Source organism: Orcinus orca, chromosome 10 (genome assembly GCF_937001465.1).
Source record: "Orcinus orca chromosome 10, mOrcOrc1.1, whole genome shotgun sequence".
NCBI classification, from domain to species: Eukaryota; Metazoa; Chordata; class Mammalia; order Artiodactyla; family Delphinidae; genus Orcinus; species Orcinus orca.
In genome coordinates, this window is record NC_064568.1 from 48,868,570 (window position 1) to 48,884,053 (window position 15,484).

Below are 15,484 nucleotides of genomic sequence, written 5' to 3' on the forward strand. Positions count from 1 at the left end.
ACAAACAAAAGCCCAGGACCAGATGGCTTCACAGGCGAATTCTATCAAACATTTAGAGAAGAGCTATCACCTATCCTTCTCAAACTCTTCCAAAATATAGCAGAGGGAGGAACACTCCCCAACTCATTCTACGAGGCCACCATCACCCTGATACCAAAACCAGACAAGGATGTCACAAAGAAAGAAAACTACAGGCCAATATCACTGATGAACATAGATGCAAAAATCCTCAACAAAATACTAGCAAACAGAATCCAACAGCACATTAAACGGATCATACACCATGATCAAGTGGGGTTTATTCCAGGAATGCAAGGATTCTTCAATATACGCAAATCAATCAACGTGATACACCATATTAACAAATTGAAGGAGAAAAACCATATGATCATCTCAATAGATGCAGAGAAAGCTTTTGACAAAATTCAACACCCATTTATGATAAAAACCCTGCAGAAAGTAGGCATAGAGGGAACTTTCCTCAACATAATAAAGGCCATATATGACAAACCCACAGCCAACATCGTCCTCAATGGTGAAAAACTGAAACCATTTCCACTAATATCAGGAACAAGACAAGGTTGCCCACTCTCACCACTCTTATTCAACATAGTTTTAGCCACAGCAATCAGAGAAGAAAAGGAAATAAAAGGAATCCAAATCGGAAAAGAAGAAGTAAAGCTGTCACTCTTTGCAGATGACATGATACTATACATAGAGAATCCTAAAGATGCTACCAGAAAACTACTAGAGCTAATCAATGAATTTGGTAAAGTAGCAGGATACAAAATTAATGCACAGAAATCTCTGCTATTCCTATACACTAAGGATGAAAAATCTGAAAGTGAAATCAAGAAAACACTCCCATTTACCATTGCAACAAAAAGAATAAAATATCTAGGAATAACCCTACCTAAGGAGACAAAAGACCTGTATGCAGAAAATTATAAGACACTGATGAAAGAAATTAAAGATGATACAAATAGATGGAGAGATATACCATGTTCTTGGATTGGAAGAATCAACATTGTGAAAATGACTCTACTACCCAAAGCAATCTACAGATTCAATGCAATCCCTATCAAACTACCACTGGCATTTTTCACAGAACTAGAACAAAAAATTTCACAATTTGTATGGAAACACAAAAGACCCCGAATAGCCAAAGCAATCTTGAGAACGAAAAACGGAGCTGGAGGAATCAGGCTTCCTGACTTCAGACTATACTACAAAGCTACAGTAATCAAGTCAGTATGGTACTGGCACAAAAACAGAAATATAGATCAATGGAACAGGATAGAAAGCCCAGAGATAAACCCACGCACATATGGTCACCTTATCTTTGACAAAGGAGGCAGGAATGTACAGTGGAGAAAGGACAGCCTCTTCAATAAGTGGTGCTGGGAAAACTGGACAGGTACATGTAAAAGTATGAGATTAGATCACTCCCTAACACCATACACAAAAATAAGCTCAAAATGGATTAAAGACCTAAATGTAAGGCCAGAAAGTATCAAACTCTTAGAGGAAAACATAGGCAGGACACTCTATGACATAAATCACAGCAAGGTCCTTTTTGACCCACCTCCTAGAGAAATGGAAATAAAAACAAAAGTAAACAAATGGGACCTAATGAAACTTAAAAGCTTTTGCGCAGCAAAGGAAACCATAAAGAAGACCAAAAGACAACCCTCAGAATGGGAGAAAATATTTGTAAATGAAGCAACTGACAAAGGATTAATCTCCAAAATTTATAAGCAGCTCATGCAGCTTAATAACAAAAAAACAAACAACCCAATCCAAAAATGGGCAGAAGACCTAAATAGACATTTCTCCAAAGAAGATATACAGAGTGCCAACAAACACATGAAAGAATGCTCAACATCACTAATCATTAGAGAAATGCAAATCAAAACTACAATGAGATATCATCTCACACCAGTCAGAATGGCCATCATCAAAAAATCTAGAAACAATAAATGCTGGAGAGGGTGTGGAGAAAAGGGAACGCTCTTACACTGTTGGTGGGAATGTAAATTGATACAGCCACTGTGGAGAACAGTATGGAGGTTCCTTAAAAAACTACAAATAGAACTACCATATGACCCAGCAATCCCACTACTGGGCATATACCCTGAGAAAACCATAATTCAAAAAGAGTCATGTACCAAAATGTTCATTGCAGCTCTATGGAAACAACCTAAGTGTCCATCATCAGATGAATGGATAAAGAAGATGTGGCACATATATACAATGGAATATTACTCAGCCATAAAAAGAAACGAAATTGAGCTATTTGTAATGAGGTGGATAGACCTAGAGTCTGTCATACAGAGTGAAGTAAGTCAGAAAGAGAGAGACAAATACCGTATGCTAACACATATATATGGAATTTAAGGGAAAAAAATGTCATGAAAAACCTAGGGGTGAAACAGGAATAAAGACACAGACTTACTAGAAAAAAAAAAAAAAAGAAGCTGGAGAAGACACAGAGAGAATATGATGAAATAATTTAATTCTTTTAGCCTACATTCTTTGAGAAGTTACTTGGTGTGGCCATTTTACATCTGTCATCTTATCAGTCTTCAACAGCTTCACGAGGCAGGTACTATTATCATTTTTGTTTTACCAACAAGGAGAGTGAGGCCGATATTATATAACTTGCTTAGTCACACAGTAAGTGGAGTTGTACTTCACCCTAGTAGATGGACTGTAGTCTTTATTTATTACTTATTTACTATATAAGGATGGCAGAAACATGTTCTTCTCCTCCCCTTCTCCCGCCGCATCCAAGAAATCCAATACGCATGTAGGTATACTTTGCATGTCCTGGGGTAGATGGCAAATGTCTGAGATCATTGAAAGGCACGGGGTGAGCTCATCCTGCTCACATGGACATCTTGCCTTCCTAACTGACCCCAGGTGTGCTAAAAGTGTTGGGAAGCTTCACAAAGAATGCATTGGGCTTTTGGTAAGGCTTTCTGTATCTCTGCTAGATGTGGCCAAAGCGGCCGGAACTCTTGGTGATTGCATCCAGATGTTGCCTTTAGCTGGAAAACAAACTCTACCTCAGCCTCCTTCTGGATCCAACAGAAGTTTTGGGTTTAGTGTACTTCTTGGTGGATTTGCTGACACATTTCTTTTTATTTAGGGCCAAATGTTCTGAAAGCAGAGCCTGCATTGTATTTGCCAAACACGCATAAGAGCACAAACAAAACTCATGTTTGCAAGCCCCAAATAAGTGCTTCTTATGCCTTAAGTGTTTCTGGAAACCATCCAGCACCACAGTGTGTAAGCTCTCTGAACAATTCTTCATAATTGTGTATGCAAAGGATGTATATTCACAATGGCGTGAATGTCTCTAATTGCCTTTGATTACATGGCACGCTCTGTCCTACCCTCCTGAAATGAGGGTTCTTTAAAAACCAATGGCTTCCTAAATTTGATATAGGTTCCTGTGGAGTGGAATTTTGTACAATGGAATTTTCTAATTGGAGCTGGGATGAAAAGAGAGGGAGGAGAAATGGAAGGGACACCAAATTCTAAACAAATAAAAGAAAAATCCAAATGTAAATTATTACATCCACTGCTTTTCTCCCAAACAACTCTGGAGGCAGAATAGAATTGGCTCCTTGGCCAAGTTCCTGCTGGGTGGTGGACTTGTGCAGCCTTAAACAGCATCTGATGCTTCTTGGAGTCTTGTTGGGTAAATGTAAAATTCAAAAGGGCCAACAATAGGCAAGACAGAAGATGTGGGAGAAGTGTGTTTCGTATTTCCTATTCATGCCTTCATAGTCTCCAGTAGCCATCCCTCCCTGTCCATGCTGGGGATGGGGTTGAACAAGACTCATGAGGGACCCTACTCATCAGATGGTGGTTGCCCGTGTGGACTGTCTGGATGGGGGATGGAGAGATTCTCCAGGATTACTTCACACTAGATGACAAGGAGTAAATGGGTTGGCCGCTGGCAGTTCGTGATCCTTATCAGAAGACAATGGAAAGGACAACAACTTAGCACCATCTTGGTTTACTCAAAACTCTTCAGTACTCATGCTACAAAGCTGAGCTGATTCCTGCCTGCTCTGGGTCCATTCATGTCCCTCGGGGCTAGGCCTACTTTTTGTTTATATATTTGCTTAGTCATTCACATTGGGGGAAAACTAATCAGACATAACAAATAAGTGCAGAGGTATGCTGATAGGGAAATAGTTTATAGGCTACACATTTTATCAATTATACCCAGTTGTCACACAAACATTGTACATGTGCTTCAAGCAGAAACTTAAAGCCAGCAGTGATACACATCATAACCAGTTTTCTCTGGAGTCTGAAGAATACTGTTGACCACACAATATTAAAAAAAAAACCCTTCTTAGCCATAGGTTCATAGCCAAAATTTTTCTTGATGAATTGAACCTGAATTTACCATTTTACAAAAGGCAACAAGAATACCAATCACACAAATGGACTACATACTCACACACGAGAAGACAGAACTGTCACAAATGCAATGAGAGGAGGACGGTTATGGAGTCCCAAACACTTCCCAACACAAATGCTCCTCAACATCAGACACACGTCAGAACCAACGGTCAAAATGCCCAGATAGCACCTCATGCTCAAAAGAAAAGTTTGCCATGTGCGCACCGGTGGACTTACTCGGTCTTGGAGCGCGTCAGCTCGTCCTGAGGCATCTTTCCGTGGCACCAAGGAAAAGCGTTTGTTGGCAGCCAGTGTCGAACAGGGGAGAAACAGGGCGGGTTCCCAAAACGAATGGTTTGGGCAGCTGCTAGGAATGTCCCCCCAAATCCCCTTCCGGGACCAGTGACGCAGAAGTAGCGAGCTCCTCGCAACCATACTGGTGCGACGTCATGGCGGCGGCTCTGCTGGTGGGGAAGGAACCGCCCCCAACCCACTGTGAGCCAGATATCGCGAGAGCGCAGTCTCGTGCTGGGAGCGAAAAAGCTGTTAGCGAAAGTGGGTCCAGTAGCTTACTGCTCAAAAGCCAATAAAGAGGGCTTCCCTGGTGGCGCAGTGGTTGAGAGTCCCCCTGCTGATGCAGGGGACACGGGTTTGTGCCCCGGTCCGGAAAGATCCCACATGCCGCGGAGCGGCTGGGCCCGTGAGCCATGGCCGCTGAGCCAGCGCGTCTGGAGCCTGTGCTCCGCAACGGGAGAGGCCACAACAGTGAGAGGCCCGCATACCAAAAAAAAGCCAATAAAGAGGCAAGGTGGGTGGAAAGGGAAGTTTGTTTTATGTTAGAGGCTAGCAACCCAGCAGTGGAGAGGCATAGGGCAAGGGCTTTTATAGGTGAAGGGAGAGGGCTACATGCAGAAACAGCAGAGTCAGCTCTGACAGGCATCTTGAAATTGATCATGCGGTGGTCTGATCAGCATCATCTTGATTGTTTTAATTACAGTTAGTTTTCAGTTCGAGGCTTAGTTTGTTCCCATTTATTTGAGGCCAGTTCTCAGAACTGTGGCAGCTTAAGTCATGGCTACAGTCTGGTCATCATCATGTATTGAATGGTTAACTTCTTCCACCTGGTGAGGGTTTCAGTCTCTACAAAACAGCTCAAAGGATATGGGTTGTCTTCCTGCCCCTTCCCCCAGTGCTTGGTGTCTTGTAATGTTTCAGACAGAGAAAATTGCTCAATAAAAAGGCAACTCTACTTTTCTTAGCTGTGCTCTAGACCATGGCTTTTTTGGTTAGTATTTGAGTTTTGTTTGTTTGTTTGTTTGTTTTTGGCCACGCCACGAGGCTTGTGGGATCTTAGTTCCCCCACCAGGGATCGAGCCCAGGCTCCTGACAGTGAAAGCACTGAGTCCTAACCACTGGACCACCAGGGAATTCCCTGTTTGTGGTTTTTGTTTGGGTTCTGCAGGGGATAAATCCAATCCATCTGTTTGGAATTGGGGAATGAAGAAGTTCAGTGAGTAAGAGTGGGGAGCATAGATATATGTCTTTGCAATAAAATACCATTTATTGAGCTATATGCACAATGAGCACTGCATTAAGGGCCTTTTGAAACATTTTCCCCTCCAACAGATATGCAAGGCACATATTATTATTGCATTTTAACCAATGGGGAGACTGTCAGTCAGAGAGCATCAGACACTCTCCAGGCTTTGGAATATAACTGGATATGTCTGAATCCAGAAGACGTGATTTTTCTGATAATAGTCAGACTCATTTTGGAATTGCCAGGGTCTGTCCTCCAGTCCCTTTTTCCCTTGGATTCCCTTTTCCTAATCCCCAGTGCTCAGTGACAAGTCCTAGTGTGATCCTCTAGTACACTGAAGATTGATCTGATAGCAATAATTTATACTACTGCATTACTGATGTTCTATTTTGGAATGCATTTCAGAAATGGGGTTTTGGAGACTAGTTTCATGAAGAAGAGCTAACTTTTCCCAAAGGGCCTTACAGAAGTCTGAAGATGCTGGAATAAGGTTTGCCAGCATTGCTGCTTACAGAGTTTTGGTGGACAGAAATGAGGCCAAACAAGATAGTACCCTGCAAAGGGACTATGGTGCCCCTCCTAGATCCCCTATATTGAGCTGGTGTACCAGCTTCCCAGCTTCCCTGAATGTTGGCTGCTAATGTTTCACAGCTGGAAAATTGTCCTGGGCTGAGGGAAGATACCTGGCCTGAAGAGCTACGGAAGTGACTAACATGACAAAGTGAGAGAGTGGCATGGACATATATACACTACCAAATGTAAAATAGATAGCTAGTGGGAAGCAGCCGCATAGCACAGGGAGATCAGGTCGGTGGTTTGTGACCACCTAGCGGGGTGGGATAGGGAGGGTGGGAGGGAGGGAGACGCAAGCGGGAAGAGATATAGGCACATGTGTATATGTATAACTGATTCACTTTGTTATAAAGCAGAAACTAACACACCATTGTAAAGCAATTATACTCCAATAAAGATGTTGAAAAGAAAAACACACACAAAAAAACAAGTAGCCCCTCTGTAGATCAGGATAAGGCCAGACTAACTACACCTGAGCCTCTTCCTGTTCTCTTTGTTTCTCAAGTTCTTCACCTGTGAAATAGGAATAATAATAGTGCCTATCTCCTAGGATTTTAGTGAGGATTAAATGTGACAATACATGTGTATCACTCAGAGTTCGATCAGAGAAGCAGAACTGCTGTAAGTTACATAGAAAACAAAATTATTATAAGGATTGGACTTTGCAATTGTAGAAACTGGTGGAGGAATCTATGCCAGGCTGTTGTCTCTTCATCTAATGTTAAGCTTTAAGTAGCTTTATTTTTTTCCCCAAGTTTTATTGAGATTCAATTGACATGTAACGTTGTATTCGTTTATAAAGTAACTTTAGGTTAAGCAGGTCAGCAGTAAGCTAGGAAAAGTGGGTGTTTTTGAGAACAAAGACAAACTGGAGCCCATGAGAGTGAACTGGGACCCATGTCTGTCTCTCCCCACCTGCAAAACTCAGTGCCATGGCTGACATGCAGGAGAAGCTGGTGCCCTTCACCAAGACATCATGGATGCCTGTGGAGAAGCTGCAGGAGGAAACAGAGCAAGAGTTGGAGGAATTGACCATGACCACACGAGCCAGCTGCCATAGTGCCTGGTGCCTCATCCTGACCTTTGAAGCGTAAAAAATATGGTGGCTACTTCACTTCCACATTTCAAGTCTCATGCAGAATTTCTCTTGTGACTACACTGACCTGGAACCACTCAGAGAAGGGCATTCTGGGAGATGTAGCTCCAGCTCAGCTATGTGGTCACAGTGCAAAGCCTACAAAGCCCGCACAGCGCGTTAAAGACTGGGCATGTAGTATGATAATAAATGTTAACTATCGGTGTGGCTGAATTACGAGGAGAAACAGGCAGAGGGTTTCTGGTATGAGAAAACCAGGAAGAAGGGTGTTGGTCCCCAAGGATCCACTGGAGGTGCACGTTTGAGGTGGAGGGTGTTACTCTGCGAGGTGGAAATCTTTCTGCTTCCTGATGTCATAGTTGCCGACACTGTCCCCAGCTGGCAAGTTGGACCTCCATCATCTTGCGGCATATCAGAGCACTCTCCCCCTCCTGATGCACAAAGGCCTTCCTTCTTAGCCCTTCTTGAGCACCTTTTCTTCTGAGAAGAGGCTGACTGTAGCCAGAGGAACTCAGCTCGAAGGGGGAACTCTGTGTTTTGCACGACTGGTGCCTCAGCCTCTGGAGTTTTGGCTTACTTGCTTGTGTGACGTCAGTAACTCAGACTGTTTACCCAATCAGAGCACCCTCTGCCTCAATAACACCCACCCCTCCCCATGCTGTCCCATAAGACTCCTAACGATGTTAGGAGAATGGTGGGCTTTCTCCAAGAGACCCCAACCATGCTCTCTGTGGAGCCCTGTTGACACTCCGAGCGCTCCCGTGAAGCACTGACGGGTCTTCACGTATGAACTGGAAGTAAACAAGAGTGAAGAATCTGTAAAAAGCCCTCTGATGTATCCCCTCCATGCCTCAGTTTATTTGTATGAAGATAAGGTTGTCAACCACCTTCCTCAAAAGGATATTCTGAGGTTTCACACTGGAGACTTGACATTTATTAACCAGGGTCATATGAAAGCCCTGATTTAATCTCCAGAAAAATGCTTTGTGTTTCAGTCATAGGGACCATATAAGCATAAAGAATTTTGCCCATAGCTCTTGAAGAAGGCTGCAGTCAGTCAACAGGGGCGTGGGCCAATCCTTGGCATGTTCTGTTTATAGCTGTGTCCAGACAAGTGGAGAATCAGAGAAGATCAGTGTATACTAGGCCGGTTTATTAACTATTAACTGTTCACATACAGAACAAAGATAGTCCGAAAATATTTACCGTAGAATAGAATCCTTCGAGTCAACAGGTTACAACTGGGCAACAGCCTCTTAATAGGATAATACCACTCTTGGGGGACAACAGTAAATATTGTTGAGCCTTCTGTGTGCCGGCCACTACACTATACACTCATATAAATATCTCCTTTAATTCTCTCAATAATTCTTCCAGGTGGGTATTATTATCTTTGAGGCTCAGAAAGGTCTAGTAATTTGTCCAAGGCCACAAGCTAGGAAGAAACTAAATCAGGGTTCTAACCTAAGTTGTATTAAAAAAATCCATGCTCTTCTCACTGTATTATCAAACACCAATAGTTGCCTTCTGGGTCAACAGCTATATTATTAAGCACTTGCTATGCTCTTTTTGTGATGAAATGGTAATATAGGTAAAGATAAAACAATCTTTTAAGGACTATAGCTATAATATTTTAGAGTGCACAATTATTATGAGTTCTTATTGGCATAATATATTAATTAACCATATTAGTATAATATAATTAAATTAGTATACCTAGACTCATAAAAAAGCAAATAATGTCACTATCCTTGTGCGTTTGTGAAACAGATTATACTCCTTGAAAGAAAGATTGTGTGGGGATTCCCTGGCAGTCCAGTGGTTAGGACTCCGTGCTTTCACCGCCGAGGGTGAGGGTTCAATCCCGGGTTAGGGAACTAAGATCCTGTAAGCCTCGCAGCGCAGCCAAAAAGAAAAAAAAAAAAAAGATTGTTTAAGTGGAAAACTAGTAACAGCTGAATCCTTGTGAAGGGGAGGCCAAATACATCCAGTTCTGGGAAGGAAGCTCCAAGGAGCTGAAGAATACAAATGTTAAAGAGAAACCAGAAGCATGATTTTAAAAAGCTTACTTGTGCGGTAAAATCATGGTACTTCAGGTCATTCCATTTCTGCTGTTTGGTCAGGAGTGTAATGTCTATTTCTCCAAGAGTAAATCATCACCAAGAATCCCTCATTGCTTCTTGTCTGCGGTATGTTGGAAAGGTGACTTTGCAAAAGTAGTCTATTTGCTGTAATTATCCAAATTTCAAATTAGAAACACAATAAAAATCCTTTTGTGTTCAGCATGGAAAGAAGACATTGGTAAGCAAATGAGCATGCATTTCACATCAACAGTCAGCTGAGTAAGCTGAGCTTACTCAATACATTTTACTTTTAACATCACTCATAACTTGAGATTTAAAAATAATAAAATGCAAACAATTCCCAGTCTTTTTCCCCATTCCCCCACCCAACCTGAGGTGTGTCTAAAAGCAATACAGATGGAAAGGGGTAGGTGTACAAAGGGCCTTGTGGAGCCATGTCAGCAAGTGCTTTGTAAGTTGTTTTTCTGGAGGTGGTGATGAATCTGCCTCACTTTGTGACAGGGACTGGAACTGCATTCCCTGCCGAGGACAGAACAAAATCCAGTCTCTAGTCCAGGTCCTGAATTTGATCTCTAACCTGGTGGGCTTTGCTGACTGATTTAACATGCTACCGGCAGACGTCATGGTCGTCTATTGCCATGACATGCATGTGCTAATAGATGGTGTGCTGGTCATGACAGATCGGGCTGGGGATTTTCCTGATGATGTCAATACTCATGGTACTCCGAACTTATCACAAAGATAGTGATTTCCTTCTCCAAGGCAATCCAGCCTGGCATTCTACCCTCAAGGAGTTTAGGGTATATTCACTGAAATAAATGTAAAAAAATTACCACCAGTCAAGCAAGAAGTGACAGATGCCAGCTAAGTGGTTCTGGTCAGTGTTATGCCGCTTCAGAGGTGCTGAGCTTGGTCTGGGGCCACTGGACTTGCTGGGCTTGCTTCTGTAGAGCCTGGGAAGCCACTAGAGGGTTTTGAGCATGGAGGCAAGATGATTCTGGCTTTGGGGCTGACTCTGAAAAAAACCCACTAGTCTTGTAGGTGGCACAAACTGGAGCTGTGATGTGATTCTCATCCAACAGTGATTGCTGTAATTTTTCTTTCTTTTAAAACTCCCTGAACCAATATTGAAAATTTCCAAGAATATTTTTAGAATCTCTTGTCTTAAAACTGGTTCCTTGGGAATTCCCTGGTGGTCCAGTGGTAAAGAATCCACCTTCCAATGCAGGGGATGCAGGTTCCATCCCTGGTTGGGGAACTAAGATCCTACATGCTGTGGGGCAACTAAGCCCACGTGCCACAACTACTGAGCTCGCGTGCCTCAACGAGAGAGCCTGTGTGCCGCAAACTACAGAGCCCATACGCCTTGGAGCCCACATGCCACAACTAGAGAGAAGCCTGTGTGCCCCGGCTAAGACCCGACGCAGCCAAAAAAATAAAGAAAAAAACAAACAAACAAACAAAAAACTAGCTTCTTTACAGTTTTCTCCAGGGAGCTAAAGAGAATATTTACTTAGGAAATGACTTTGGTGATTCATCCTAAATGTAGAGCGGGAAGCTGTGGTGGAGAGCCCTGGTTGGCATTTCCTTCCTCCAAGGGTCAGCACTAAAGAAGTGATTGGAGGTCCTTGCAAAGTGTCTCTCATTTCAGTCCCACGGCTGCTTGCTCTTGACTTCCTTGTCTTTGAGAAAGCACATTAGCAAAAATAAATGAGAACATAGATGACCTGAATGCTTTAAGCATTTATTTAGTAGACACATCTTGAGATTTACAGACTGCAGACATAGCTTTTCATTTTTGCCAGCATCCACTGAACATTAGTAAGATTATTCACATATTAGAACAACAAAAAAATCCAATTAATTCCTCAAAGCAGGAACCAGATGGACCATATTTTCTGAAAATGGTTTTAATCACACACACATACACACACACACACACACACACACACACACACTAAAAAATTTGAGAGAAAAATCAAAACTGTAATTACAGAGCATTTTAAAATGAATGAAAATATGGTCAAAGCTGAACTCAGGAAAAGTTGTTGCCCTGGATGAGTTTTTACCTTAATAAAGAATGAAAATAAATGAACTAATAAGCACATTTTCAAAGAGCTGGTTTAAAAGGAGTAGTAGGGCTTCCCTGGTGGCGCAGTGGTTGAGAGTCCGCCTGCCGATGCAGGGGAGATGGGTTCGTGCCCTGGTGCGGGAAGATCCCACATGCCGCAGAGCGGCTGGGCCCGTGAGCCATGGCCGCTGAGCCTGCGCGTCCCGAGCCTGTGCTCCGCAACGGGAGAGGCCACAACAGTGAGGGGCCCGTGTACCGCAAAAAAAAAAAAAAGTAGTAGACAAACAAAAATACTGCCATGCATAGAAAACATGGGGTCAGGTGAGTAACCTGAGAACCTGAGTAAATGAGGCCAGTGTAGGAAATCTAAAGATGACCGATCATTTTTCTTGGACATAGGTATTTTCCTTTTCCAGGGTGTATGTTCAGTACTTCAGTATATCCTGACTTCCATGAAGACATGGAAGATGTTTAATAGCTGTTTAATCTTGATGATGAGATGATAAAAAAAGATCTGCCACTTTCTCATTTTTAAAAAGGAACTATAAAATAAATTGCTATTAACTTGTTAAAATTTCAAGGTACCACTAACAGTTTCTATTACCCACAGGAAGATTGAGGACTATTTAAAACTCCTTATTGGAAGCTAAGGAAAAAATATATTCCAAGGGTCAAAAACACCAGGTGTTATACAAAGCACACAACAGAATGGCAACTGAGAAAAATCTGAGAGATCGTTACAGGATGTCATCAAACTGTCGTTACAGGATGTCATTTTTTGTCCGAGTTGTTTGTAAGGGTTTTTGTTCTGTGATAAATCTGTGGAATGCAACTGCTCATTCAGTTTCCTGGGGATGCTATTTTGGGTGATGCTGAACTTTCTTTTATTCTCAGATTTATACCACCAGCCTACGCCCTGCTGGTCAGTATTTGCTAAAGTTATCGGAACATGAAAAAGCCACTCTTCCTTGTGAGTTTTTCATCCCTTGGGGACACAGATCCCACTTTCTTCTACTCCCTGCTGACTTAGATTCCAGAGTAGACTATCTTTCAGCCTTCATTTTTTACTATGATTGCTCACTTTTGTCCTTTGCAATACCTCATAGGTATCTTAGTGATATTGTAGGAAGAAAGGGGCTATTAGGTGGACCCGATATTATACAAGAATTCTCTACTGAAGAACTTTCCAAACTATATTCCTTGGAATGTTCTACTTGATGCTAATAGGTATTCCATAGTTCTAGATCACTTTATTTAAACCTAAGTTTCTATTTGAGCACACAACACTTTTTCATAGCTACCTGGGCCTGTCTGTAGGCTGGGGCTGACAGTAGGTTTCCTTCCTGGCTCTTTTGTCCTTGGAGCAGCCAGTGATCTGGACCAGCTTTTGGACTTCCATGGTGCTTTTCTTTTTTTGCCTTTAAGCAATACTCGGCAGCAGGCTATTTACATGTGTTGTAATCTTCCCATTGATTTTATTTTTCTTTCTTTAATAGCAAAGAGGACAAACTCTAGTAAGTTTCTACCATCTCACTAGTTGCTTTCAATATGTAATACAGATGCTGGACTCTTCATCCTGATGGGAGTGTGTGTGTGTGTGTGTGTGTGGTATAGAGCTGTGGGGGGGAGCAGTCTGTGAAATCAATCCTGCTGGTAGCCAGCTGGACATCTACATATGGGCTTTCTTTGCAGCCCCACTGCCCACGTTAGAGGTGCCTCAGATGTCTGCTAGTGATGGGAGGGTGAAAGAAGTTCTATTCTTCACCCCCTGGAGCCCTGAGGAAGGTTCAATCAGTTCTTCATTTCAAATTCACCACGATGGAATCCAATCCTACAGCACTGGTGGTGAAGTGCTGGGCACAGCGCCTGTGGTTTAGCTAGATGTGTGCCATCCCTTAGCTGGAGGCAGGGGGAGGTAAGGGGATGCAAGGCTTTTCCCTCACACTGTGAATATCTCCAGGCCCCCTTTTTCTTCTTCATATTAGCACTTTCCCCTCCTTTCCTGTCCCCTCACCTGGGTCTGTCTCCTGAGGTCTTCATCTCATCCCTATTCCAAAACTGTGGTCATTCTTCCAGCCATTTCTTGAGTTGTGGAAACCTTCAAGACTTTGGTAGGTTGAGATTGGTTCAGGATGGTGGAGTAGAAGGACATGTGCTTACTCCCTCTTGTGACAGCACCAGAATCACAACTAACTGCTGAACAATCATTGACAGGAAGACACTGGAACTCACCAAAAAAGATACCCCACATCCAAAGACAAAGGAGAAGCTGCAATCAGATGGTAGGAAGGGCACAATCACAATAAAATCAAATCCCATAACCACTGGATGGGTGACTCACAGACTGGAGAACACTTATACCACAGAAGTCCACCCACTGGAGTGAAGGTTCTGAGCCCCACATCAGGCTTCCCAACCTGGGGGTCTGGCAACAGAAGGAGGAATTCTCAGAGAATCAGACTTTGAAGGCTAGCAGGATTTGACTGCAGGACTTTGACAGGACTGGGGGAAACAGAGACCCCATTCTTAGAGGGCACACACAAAGTAGTGTGCGCATCAGGACCCAGGGGAAGGAGCAGTGACCCCCACAGAAGACTGAACCAGACCTACCTGCTAGTGTTGGAGGGTCTCCTGCAGAGGTAGAGGGCAGCTGTGGCTCACCATAGGGACAAGGACACTGGCAGCAGATGTTCTGGGAAGTACTCCTTGGTGTGATCCCTCCTAGAGTCTGCCATTAGCCCCACCGAAGAGCATGTAGGTTCCAGTGCTGGGTTGCCTCAGGCCAAACAACCAACAGGGAGGGAACTCAGCCCCAACCATCAGCAGACAAGCAGATTAAAGCTTTACTGAGCTCTGTCCACCAGAGCACACCCAGCTCTATCCATCACCAGTCCCTTCCCATTAGGAAGCTTGCACAAGCCTCTTAGATACCCTCACCCAACAGAAGGCAGACAGCAGACGCAAGAAGAACTACAATCCTGAAGCCTGGGAACAAAAACCACATTCACAAGAAGACAGACAAAATGAAAAGGCAGAGGACTCTGTACCAGATGAAGGAACAAGATAAAACCCCAGAAAATCAACTAAATGAAGCGGCAACCTTCCAGAAAAAGAATTCAGAATAATGATAGTGAACATGATCCAGGACCTTGGAAAAGGAATGGAGGCAAAGATCGAGAAGATGGAAGAAATGTTTAACAAAGACCTAGAAGAATTAAAGAACAAACAAACAGAGATGAACAATACAATAACTGAAATGAAAACTACACTAGAAGGAATCAATAGCAGAATAACTGAGGCAGAAGAACGGATAAGTGACCTGGAAGACAGAATGGTGGAATTCACTGCTGCGAGACACAATAAAGAAAAAAGAATGAAAAGAAATGAAGACAGCCTAAGACACCTCTGGGATGACACTAAATGCAACAACATTCGCATTATAGGGGTCCCAGAAGGAGAAGAGAGAGAGAAAGGACCCGAGAAAATATTTGAAGAGATTATAGTCGAAAACTTCCCTAACATGGGAGAGGAAATAGCCACCCAAGTCCAGGAAGTGCAGAGAGTCCCAGGCAGGATGAACCCTAGGAGAAACACCCCAAGACACATAGTAATCAAACTGACAAAAATTAAAGACAAAGAAAAATTATTAAAACAAGGGAAAAATGACAAATAACATAAAAGGGAACTCCCATAAGGTT